Here is a 12,194-nt window from a genome sequence, read left to right as displayed (position 1 = left end):
AACGCCTTTAGGTTAAATTCCTCCTGTATGTGCTCATCCCACGTACGTACACCGTTTCCATTCCACAGCTGTAAAAGTTATTCAACTAATGGTCTTAGGTACACATCAATGTCGTTGCCGGGTTGCTTAGGGCCTTGGATGAGAACTGGCATCATAATGAACTTCTGCTTCATGCACATCCAAGGAGGAAGGTTATACATACATAGAGTCACGGGCCAGGTACTGTGATTGCTGCTCTGCTCCCCGAAAGGATTAATGCCATCCGCGCTTAAAGCAAACCATACATTCCTTGGGTCCTTTGCAAACTCATCCCAGTACTTTCTCTTGATTTTTCTCCACTGCGACCCGTCAGCGGGTGCTCTCAACTTCCCATCTTTCTTACGGTCCTCACTGTGCCATCGCATCAACTTGGCATGCTCTCCGTTTCTGAATAGACGTTTCAACCGTGGTATTATAGGAGCATACCACATCACCTTCGCAGAAACCCTCTTCCTGGGGGGCTCGCCGTCAACATCACCAGGGTCATCTTGTCTGATCTTATACTGCAATGCACCGCATACCGGGCATGCGTTCAGATCCTTGTATGCACCGCGGTAGAGGATGCAGTCATTAGGGCATGCATGTATCTTCTGCACCTCCAATCCTAGAGGGCATACGACTTTCTTTGCTGTGTATGTACTGTCGGGAAATTCGTTATCCTTTGGAAGCTTCTTCTTCAATATTTTCAGTAGCTTCTCAAATCCTTTGTCAGGCACGTCATTCTCTGCCTTCCACTGCAGCAATTCCAGAATGGTACCGAGCTTTGTGTTGCCATCTTCGCAATTGGGGTACAACCCTTTTTGTGATCCTCTAACATGCGATCGAACTTCAGCTTTTCCTTTTGACTTTCGCATCGCGTCCTTGCATCGACAATGACCCGGCGGAGATCATCATCATCGGGCAAATCGTCTGGTTCCTCTTGATCTTCAGCAGCTTCACCCGTTGCAGCATCATTGGGCACATCGTCCGGTTCCTCTTGATCTTCACCAGCTCCCCCCGTTGCAGCATCACCATATTCAGGGGGCACATAGTTGTCATCGTACTCTTCTTCTTCGCCGTCTTCCATCATAACCCCTATTTCTCCGCGCCTCGTCCAAACATTATAGTGTGGCATAAAACCCTTGTAAAGCTGGTGGGAGTGAAGGATTTTTTGGTTAGAGTAAGACATCGTATTCCCACATTTAGTGTATGGACAGCACATAAAACCATTCTGCTTGTTTGCCTCAGCCGCTTCAAGAAACTCATGCACGCCCTTAATGTACTCGGAGGTGTGTCTGTCACCGTACATCCATTGCCAGTTCATCTGCGTGCATTATATATAATTAAGTGTGTCAAAAACCATTACAGAACATCATGAATAGATAATTAAGTGACCAAATTAATAGAAGTTCATCATCACATTAAAACCAAAGTACATACATAGTTCTCATCTAACAACATATAGCTCTCCAGAACATCTAATTAATTAAACCATACATTGAAACTATGTAAAACATTTCAATGCGAAAACAAATGCGATCATAATCGCAACCAAGGTAACAATTGATCCAATGGCATAATGATACCAAGCCTCGGTATGAATGGCATATTTTCTAATCTTTCTAATCTTCAAGCGCATTGCATCCATCTTGATCTTGTGATCATCGATGACATCTGCAACATGCAACTCCAATATCATCTTCTCCTCCTCAATTTTTTTTTATCTTTTCCTTCAAGAAATTGTTTTCTTCTTCAACTAAATTTAACCTCTTGACAATAAGGTCGGTTGGAATTTCCGGTTCACATACCTCCTATATAAATAAAATCTATGTCACGTTGGTCGGCATAATTTTCATAAACAATAAATGAACCAATAGTTATAAAGATAATATATACCACATCCGAATCATAGACAGGACGAGGGCCGATGGGGGCGGATACCAAAACCATCGCACTATATAAGATGCAATAATAAACTTAAGAAAATAATACAAGTATCTATGTAAACATACAAGTAAGAATATTTTTCCTTTCAGAAAGAAGATAAGAACAAGACGCTCACCACGGTGGTGCCGGCGATGAGCTCGGCACGGGTGATCGACGGCGGTGAAGACGGGGACGGGGCGTGACGGACCGCTAAACCTAGACAAATATTGAGGAAAATGGAGCTTGGAGGTCGAGCTTGGAGAGGAGAAAGCTTAAGTAGTGTGGCTCGGGCATTCCATCGAACACCTTGTGTGCATCGGAGGTGAGCCAGAGCACCACCAAGCCCTCTCCCCCTCGGCGGCCAGAAAAAACAGAGCAGTGTGCTCTGCTCTTACGCGAGGGGGTATATATAGGCACCTCATTGGTCCCGGTTGGTGGCATGAATCGGGACTAAAGGGGAGCCTTTGGTCCCGGTTCAAGCCACCAACCGGGACCAATGGTGGTGGGCCAGGAGCCAGCACCATTGGTCCCGGTTCGTCCCATCAACCGGGACCAAAAGGTCCAGACGAAACGGGACCAATGGCCCACGTGGCCCGGCCGGCCCCCTGGGCTCACGTACCGGGTCCAATGCCCCCATGGGTCCCGGTTCTGGACTGAACCGGGACTAATGGGCTGACCCGGCCTGGACCATTGCCCCCTTTTCTACTAGTGATTAGATCATTATAAGTATGCAGGTTGCGAGCTGCGAAGGAGGCCGTAATACTTTCCAACCGACCAGAAAGGTGGAATAACCTCAGGTCGAGCACAAGTTCACGGTATGTTCAAGGGCATGGGCGTCGGCGATTTCGTTGCCTCGTCCGTCTTCAAAGTCGGCGGCTACAAGTGGGAGATTAACTTCTACCCGGATGGGGTCAGGCAGTACAGGTGTGGTGATAACACCTCATGGTACTTTCGCTACCTCGGCGGAGCCAAGGATGTGAAGGCCAAGTTCGCGCTCAGCATGCTGAGGACCAGCAGCCAGGCAGAGGTGGTCAGTTGGCGCGCGAAGGAGCACGTCTTGTCTCAGCGGAATGACGAGCGGGGCCGCCGCAGGTTCATGAGCAGGCGGAGGCTGAAATCCCTGTCCCGCGAAGGCGAAGGCGACGGCTGCTTCACGATACGGTGCGTGCTCACCGTCAGCAAGGAGACTCCGCTTGTGCTGCAGGGCAACCTTGAGCCCTGTATCGGTGACCCGACAGGCGCGGACGTCACGTTCCGCGTGGGCGGCAGGAGTTTCCAGCACACCGGATCCTCTTGGCCGCGCGGTCGCCAGTCTTTCGAGCTCAGCTCTTTGGACCCATGGCGGAGAAGGACATGGGCGCGTCAAGGTCGTGGATGTGGAGCCAACCAATCTCTCGAAGAAGGAGAGGTGATCGATATCACTTCTCTCTATATGCATATGTTCATGACGATCTTCTGTTTCCTTCATTTGCTTACTAGCTAGCGTGTCGAGTCCTCTCTATACGTATATATGATACATAGCGTACGTCGACCAAGCACGAAGATAAGAGAGGACACTTATCTCTATTAATTAGCTCGATAACACAATATACGAAACACCTAAATTAATCCCCCAAAACCCCTAAACCACCCCCTTTCAAAAAAACCTCAGCTCCTGCCAGCTGCTGACGCGTGGATGCCTATTAGTCTCGGTTTGTGCCACCAACCGGGACCAAAGGGCCTCCTGCCAGGACTCGCCACACGGGCCACGTGGAGGCCCATCTGTCCCGGTTCATGAATGAACCGGGACTAAAGGCCGAGGGCATTAGTAACGACACTTTAGTCCCGGTTCAACAACCGGGACAAAAGGCCCTTAAGAACAGGGACAAATGGCCTTTTTGCTACTAGTGATGGTCAGCCAATGTAAATTGCTATGTGCACATCATAGAGGTAGTAGCTCAATGATGGCTGTTAGATTCAGATTTTGGGACTAATCATGCGGTGGTGAATGGGTCGTCCGATGTGTTGGGGGTAATTGTGGGGTGCACTTAAGAAAGTTCTTGTTTGATTGTTTAATAATAGTGGAGATGGAGATGGAGATGAAGTTTGCGAGCAGCGAAGGAGAGGCCGTAATACTTTCCAACCGACCAGAAAGGTGGCGTAACCTCAGGTCGAGTACAAGTTTACGGTATGTTCCTCTCTGTATCCTCCTCGGCCAAGGAGTCCGTGACCGCTTTGTATTTCCCACAGCCTTTACAAGTCCTCTATCTCCATATAACATGGTTAGGCGTGCAAAAGATTACAGCCAACTCCTGTCTGTCGATCAGACCCGTCGCTTATTCTCAAAAGCTTTGATGGCCATGGCTAACGAAGACGGCGCAACCTCTGCGGGGGATTACTACTCGATACCCGAGGCCACGTCCTCCACATCCATCACACGTCATCACACCGCGACGTTTGATTTCGTGGTGACCGATTACCTGCAGCTCAAGGAGTCAAGGGCATGGGCGTCGGCGAGTTCGTTACCTCGTTCGTCTTCAAAGTCGGCGGCTACAAGTGGGAGCTCAACTTCTACCCGGATGGGATCACCCAGTACAGGTGTGGCGATAACACCTCATGCTACTTTCGCTACCTCAGCGGAGCCAAGGATGTGAAGGCCAAGTTCGCGCTCAGCATGCTGAGGACCAGCAGCCAGGCAGAGGTGGTCAGTTGGCGCGCGAAGGAGCACGTCTTGTCTCAGCGGAATGACGAGCGGGGCCGCCGCAGGTTCGTGAGTAGGTGGAGGCTGAAATCCCTGTCCCGCGAAGGCGAAGGCGACGGCTGCTTCACGATACGGTGCGTGCTCACCGTCAGCAAGGAGACTCCGCTTGTGCTGCAGGGCGACCTCGAGCCCTGTATCGGTGACCCGACAGGCGCGGACGTCACGTTCCGCGTGGGCGGCAGGAGTTTCCAGCACACCGGATCCTCCTGGCCGCGCGGTCGCCAGTCTTTCGAGCTCAGCTCTTTGGACCCATGGCGGAGAAGGACATGGGGCGCGTCATGGTCGTGGATGTGGAGCCCACCAATCTCTCGAAGAAGGAGAGGTGATCGATATCACTTCTCTCTGTATGCATATGTTCATGACGATCTTCTGTTTCCTTCATTTGCTTACTAGCTAGCGTGTCGAGTCCTCTCTATACGTATATATAATACATAGCGTACGTCGACCAAGCACGAAGATAAGAGAGGACACTTCTCTCTATTAATTAGCTAGATAACACAATATACGAAACACCTAAATTAATCCCCCAAAACCTCTAAACCACCCCCTTTCAAAAAAACCTCAGCTCCTGCCAGCTGCTAACGCGTGGATGCCTATTAGTCTCGGTTTGTGCCACCAACCGGGACTAAAGAGCCTCCTGCCTGGGCTCGCCGCATGGGCCACGTGGAGGCCCATCTGTCCCGGTTCATGTAAGAACCGGGACTAAAGGCCCAGGGCATTAGTAACGACACTTTAGTCCCAGTTCAACAACCGGGACAAAAGGCCCTTAAGAACCGGGACAAATGGCCCTTTTTCTACTAGTGACGGCCAGCCAATGTAAATTGCTATGTGCACACCATAGAGGTAGTAGCTCAATGATGGTTGTTAGATTCAGATTTGTGGGACTAATCATGCGGTGGTGAATGGGTCGTTCGATGTGTTGGGGGTAATTGCGGGGTGCACTTAAGAAAGTTTTGTTTGATTGTTTAATAATAGTGGAGATGGAGATGGAGATGCAGTTTGCGAGCTGCGAAGGAGAGGCCGTAATACTTTCCAACCGACCAGAAAGGTGGCGTAACCTCAGGTCGACTACAAGTTTACGGTATGTTCCTCTTCGTATCCTCCTCGGCCAAGGAGTCTGTGACCGCTTCGTATTTTCCACAGCCTTTACAAGTCCTCTATCTCCATATAACACGGTTAGGAGTGCAAAAGATTACGGCCAACTCCTGTCTGTTGATCAGACCCGTCGCTTATTCTCAAAAGCTTTGATGGCCATGGCTAACGAAGACGGCGCAACCTCGGCGGGGGATTACTACTGGATACCCGAGGCCACGTCCTCCACATCCATTACACGTCATCACACCGTGACGTTTGATTTTGTGGTGACCGATTACCTGCAGCTCAAGGAGTCAAGGGCATGGGCGTCGACGAGTTCGTTACCTCGTCCGTCTTCAAAGTCGGCGGCTACAAGTGGGAGCTCAACTTCTACCCGGATGGGATCACCCAATACAGGTGTGGCGATAACACCTCATGCTACATTCGCTACCTTGGCGGAGCCAAGGATGTGAAGGCCAAGTTCGCGCTCAGCATGCTGAGGACCAGCAGCCAGGCAGAGGTAGTCAGCTGGCGCGCGAAGAGTACGTCTTCTCTACGCGGAATGATGAGCTGGGCCGCCGCAGGTTCGTGAGCAGGTGGAGGCTGAAATCCCTGTCCCGCGAAGGCTAAGGCGACGACTACTTCACGATACGGTGCGTTCTCACCGTCAGCAAGGAGACTCCGCTGGTGCTGCAGGGCGACCTCGAGCCCTGTATCGGTGACCCGACAGGCGCGGATGTCACGTTCCGCGTGGGCGGGCAGGAGTTTCCAGCACACCAGATCCTCTTGGCTGCGCGGTCGCCAGTCTTTCGAGCTCAGCTCTTTGGACCCATGGCGGAGAAGGACATGGGGCGTGTCAAGGTCGTGGATGTGGAGCCGACCAATCTTTCGAAGAAGTAGAGGTAGTCGTTATCACTTCTCTCTGTATGCATATGTTCATGACGATCTTCTGTTTCCTTCATTTGCTTACTAGCTAGCGTGTCGAGTCCTCTCTATATGTATATATAATACGTAGCGTACGTTGACCAAGCACGAAGATAAGAGAGGACACTTCTCTCTATTAAGTAGCTAGATAACACAATATATGAAACACCTAAATTAACCCCCCAAAACCCCTAAACCACCCCCTTTCAAAAAAAACCTCAGCTCCTGCCAGCTGCTGACGCGTGGATGCCTATTAGTCTCGGTTTGTGCCACCAACCGGGACCAAAGGGCCTCCTGCCTAGGCTCGCCGCACGGGCCACGTGGAGGCCCATCTGTCCCGGTTCATGTAAGAACCGGGACTAAAGGCCCAGGGCATTAGTAACGACACTTTAGTCCCAGTTCAACAACCGGGACAAAAGGCCCTTAAGAACCGGGACAAATGGCCCTTTTTCTACTAGTGACGGCCAGCCAATGTAAATTGCTATGTGCACACCATAGAGGTAGTAGCTCAATGATGGTTGTTAGATTCAGATTTGTGGGACTAATCATGCGGTGGTGAATGGGTCGTTCGATGTGTTGGGGGTAATTGCGGGGTGCACTTAAGAAAGTTTTGTTTGATTGTTTAATAATAGTGGAGATGGAGATGGAGATGCAGTTTGCAAGCTGCGAAGGAGAGGCCGTAATACTTTCCAACCGACCAGAAAGGTGGCGTAACCTCAGGTCGAGTACAAGTTTACGGTATGTTCCTCTCCGTATCCTCCTCGGCCATGGAGTCCGTGACCGCTTTGTATTTTCCACAGCCTTTACAAGTCCTCTATCTCCATATAACACGGTTAGGCGTGCAAAAGATTACGGCCAACTCCTGTCTGTCGATCAGACCCGTCGCTTATTCTCAAAAGCTTTGATGGCCATGGCTAACAAAGACGGCGCAACCTCTGCGGGGGATTACTACTGGATACCCGAGGCCACGTCCTCCATATCCATTACACGTCATCACCGCGACGTTTGATTTCGTGGTGACCGATTACCTGCAGCTCAAGGAGTCAAGGGCATGGGCGTCGGCAAGTTCGTTACCTCGTCCGTCTTCAAAGTCGGCGGCTACAAGTGGGAGCTCAACTTCTACCCAGATGGGATCACCCAGTACAGGTGTGGCGATAACACGTCATGCTACGTTCGCTACCTCGGCGGAGCCAAGGATGTGAAGGCCAAGTTCGCGCTCAGGATGCTGAGGACCAGCAGCCAAGCAGAGGTGGTCAGCTGGCGCGCGAAGGAGTACGTCTTCTCTACGCGGAATGACGATACGGTGCGTGCTCACCGTCAGCAAGGAGACTCCACTGGTGCTGTAGGGCGACCTCGAGCCCTGTATCGGTGACCCGACAGGCGTGGACGTCACGTTCCGCGTGGGCGGCCAGGAGTTTCCAGCACACCGGATCCTCCTGGCCACGCGGTCGCCAGTCTTTCGAGCTCAGCTCTTTGGACCCATGGCGGAGAAGGACATGGGACGCGTCAAGGTCGTGGATGTGGAGCCGACCATCTTCCAAATGATGCTTCACTACATCTATACGGATTGGCTGCCACCGTGCCACCACAGAGACGGGCACAGCGTCGCGACGCTGCAGCATTTGCTGGTCGCCGCGGATAGGTATGGGCTGAGCATGCTGAGGCCCATGTGCGAGGAGGAGCTGTGTGAAAAGCTCGATGTCAAGACTGTCAGGTCCACCTTCGCATTGGCGAGTCAGCACAACTGCGAGCTTCTCAAGAGTAATTGCCTGTGGTTTATGTCATCGCCAAAAGTCCTTGGCGCCGTCTTAGAGACCGAGGGATTCAAGGAGCACTTCATGCCAAGTTGCCGCCCAATGGCTTTGGAGGAGGGAACTTCAGGGGGAAAAAGTAGACGCCGAGAGGAAAAACCTGATCCAAACAAGAAAAGGATCAAAAAGATCCGTACAAAGCAGTGAACTTACTTTCATTTTGCATAACTAATAGTACTAGAAGAATGTCCGTGCGTTGCTACGGGCTACAATGCATGTAAATAAAATAAACAAATGCTTAAGGTCATCTTTAAGGTCGAAGCTCATTTTTTCCTCATACGTCCAAGCATGTTCGAACACCAAATAAGCGTCCAGTGGGCTCCCAAAAATCCAACCGCCTGTACCCCCAATTCAAACCCATATAGAGGGTTCTGGTTAACCAAACAATTCACCATGTTATCTCAAACACCTGGTCCCCACAACACTGGTTAACCGAACAATTCACCATGTTATCTCAAACACCTGGTCCCCACAACAAAAACACAACCCCACGACGCACTTTCCCTTTTCCTGTCGAACCCTTCCCTTCCCACTCGATTTCCCGCTAGAGCCCTATCCTTTAAAACCGTATGACGCCCACGCCACCTTCGTCATGGCACTTCTTTCCTTCACACCGTACTTTCCCATAGACCGTTAAGGAGGAGCCCCCTCCCCACCAACCACCCCGCTCTCTGCCCTGATCCCCTCCCCCCCTCCCCCCGTGTTCATGCCGATCCGCCACCATCATCAAGGAGGACGAGGCGTGTGCCGCCCCCGCCCACAAGCCAAGAAGACAGATCCAATGTCTCCTGAGAAATTGCCGCATTGTAACATACAGTTGAATGTCGTGCGTTATCACGAAACAAAATATGATGTCCATTATTGGGCTTGCAACTGATATGCTACCATGTCCATTATTAACTCTTGAAGTAATAAACCAATGCATTTACCTTTCGATCCTAACCAGAAAATTGTATGACTTGATCAAAAACAATATATGAATTGCTTGCTCATGCAATTTGCTTCAAAGCCATCTCTAATGAAATGCAATTTGCCATATTTTTTAAAGTAGGGAAATTATTCCGCTCATAACTGAATGGACCAATCCCAACCCCCGCCCCGCTCACTCTAAACCCTCACTCTTATAAAAAAATCCACTAACTCATGTTCTTAGTGAGCCTGTGATCGATGACGCCGCAGCAGGACAACAAGGGACAAGGACAACAACCACCTTTCTATCTTAGTTCTAGTACCTCCTAGTTCTAAATTGGACCCACCATTCATCCAGGGCTCTAACACAACAGTGGAACACAAAAAAAATTCAAACAATGTACCAGCATTTCTGTTCTTCGAGCATGGAGGTGTGAGCTTTTCAAGTGGAGCGAGGCACTGTGATAAGAATACCAACAACTTAATAAAAGGGACCGGCTGTGTAAACTACAAGGAATATAACCTCCAAGGGAGTGAGTAAATAGTTTAACCTTTGTAATGCGCATACATTTACTGAGACATTTTCTTTCCAGTTTTTTTCCTAGAGTATGTGTAAGAATAAAATTTTATAGATTGAAGGTGGATTTTCATCCTAACATGCATTTTCTATTCATGGTCAAGTACAGTTCTCTGCAATAACAAGCATAAATGGACTGAACTGAGTTAGAGTAAATGGCAAAAAAATGCCGAGTATAGTACAATTGTTGTTCATCTAAAATCATCACAGTATGAAAAATTAAGTGTGTCAAAAACCATTACAGAACATCATGAATAGATAATTAAGTGACCAAATTAATAGAAGTTCATCATCACATTAAAACCAAAGTACATACATAGTTCTCATCTAACAACATATAGCTCTCCAGAACATCTAATTAATTAAACCATACATTGAAACTATGTAAAACATTTCAATGCGAAAACAAATGCGATCATAATCGCAACCAAGGTAACAATTGATCCAATGGCATAATGATACCAAGCCTCGGTATGAATGGCATATTTTCTAATCTTTCTAATCTTCAAGCGCATTGCATCCATCTTGATCTTGTGATCATCGATGACATCCGCAACATGCAACTCCAATATCATCTTCTCCTCCTCAATTTTTTTTTATTTTTTCCTTCAAGAAATTGTTTTCTTCTTCAACTAAATTTAACCTCTCGACAATAAGGTCGGTTGGAATTTCCGGTTCACATACCTCCTATATAAATAAAATCTATGTCACGTTGGTCGGCATAATTTTCATAAACAATAAATGAACCAATAGTTATAAATATAATATATACCTCATCCGAATCATAGACAGGACGAGGGCCGACGGGGGCGGATACCAAAACCATCGCACTATATAAGATGCAATAATAAACTTAAGAAAATAATACAAGTATCTATGTAAACATACAAGTAAGAATATTTTTCCTTTCAGAAAGAAGATAAGAACAAGAGGCTCACCACGGTGGTGCCAGCGACGAGCTCGGCACGGGTGATCGACGGCGGTGAAGACGGGGACGGGGCGTGACGGACCGCTAAACCTAGACAAATATTGAGGAAAATGGAGCTTGGAGGTCGAGCTTGGAGAGGAGAAAGCTTAAGTAGTGTGGCTCGGGCATTCCATCGAACACCTTGTGTGCATAGGAGGTGAGCTAGAGCACCACCAAGCCCTCTCCCCCTCGGCGGCCAGAAAAAACAGAGCAGTGTGCTCTGCTCTTACGCGAGGGGGTATATATAGGCACCTCATTGGTCCCGGTTGGTGGCATGAATCGGGACTAAAGGGGAGCCTTTGGTCCCGGTTCAAGCCACCAACCGGGACCAATGGTGGTGGGCCAGGAGCCAGCACCATTGGTCCCGGTTCGTCCCATCAACCGGGACCAAAAGGTCCAGACGAAACGGGACCAATGGCCCACGTGGCCCGGCCGGCCCCCTGGGCTCACGTACCGGGTCCAATGCCCCCATGGGTCCCAGTTCTGGACTGAACCGGGACTAATGGGCTGACCCGGACTGGACCTTTGCCCCCTTTTCTACTAGTGATTAGATCATTATAAGTATGCAGGTTGCGAGCTGCGAAGGAGGCCGTAATACTTTCCAACCGACCAGAAAGGTGGCATAACCTCAGGTCGAGCACAAGTTCACGGTATGTTCAAGGGCATGGGCGTCGGCGAGTTTGTTGCCTCGTCCGTCTTCAAAGTCGGCGGCTATAAGTGGGAGATCAACTTCTACCCGGATGGGGTCAGCCAGTACAGGTGTGGCGATAACACCTCATGCTACTTTCGCTACCTCGGCGGAGCCAAGGATGTGAAGGCCAAGTTCGCGCTCAGCATGCTGAGGACCAGCAGCCAGGCAGAGGTGGTCAGTTGGCACGCGAAGGAGCACGTCTTGTCTCAGCGGAATGACGAGCGGGGCCGCCGCAGGTTCGTGAGCAGGTGGAGGCTGAAATCCCTGTCCCGCGAAGGCGAAGGCGACGGCTGCTTCACGATACGGTGCGTGCTCACCGTCAGTAAGGAGACTCCGCTTGTGCTGCAGGGCGACCTCGAGCCCTGTATCGGTGACCCGACAGGCGCGGACGTCACGTTCCGCGTGGGCGGCAGGAGTTTCCAGCACACCGGATCCTCCTGGCCGCGCGGTCGCCAGTCTTTCGAGCTCAGCTCTTTGGACCCATGGCGGAGAAGGACATGGGGCGCGTCAAGGTCGTGGATGTGGAGCCAACCAATCTCTCGAAGAAGAAGAGGTGA

At 50.0% G+C, this 12,194-nt stretch overlaps 3 pseudogenes; all 3 read left to right on the top strand.

Moving 5' to 3' along the window:
* The first annotated feature begins 5,937 nt into the window (after window positions 1–5,937).
* Window positions 5,938–6,658, top strand: LOC147986821 (BTB/POZ and MATH domain-containing protein 2-like; annotated as a pseudogene).
* A 463-nt stretch (window positions 6,659–7,121) lies between these two features.
* LOC147986820 (BTB/POZ and MATH domain-containing protein 3-like) lies at window positions 7,122–8,640 on the top strand (annotated as a pseudogene).
* Window positions 8,641–11,610: 2,970 nt separating this feature from the next.
* LOC147986819 (BTB/POZ and MATH domain-containing protein 3-like) lies at window positions 11,611–12,194 on the top strand (annotated as a pseudogene).

The sequence above is a fragment of the Triticum urartu genome, chromosome 2A, assembly GCF_056163025.1.
Source record: "Triticum urartu cultivar PI428250 chromosome 2A, HENAU_Tu73, whole genome shotgun sequence".
Lineage (NCBI taxonomy): Eukaryota > Viridiplantae > Streptophyta > Magnoliopsida > Poales > Poaceae > Triticum > Triticum urartu.
The sequence above is the reverse complement of the archived record's forward strand: the minus strand, read 5'-3'. Positions and strand labels throughout refer to the sequence as shown.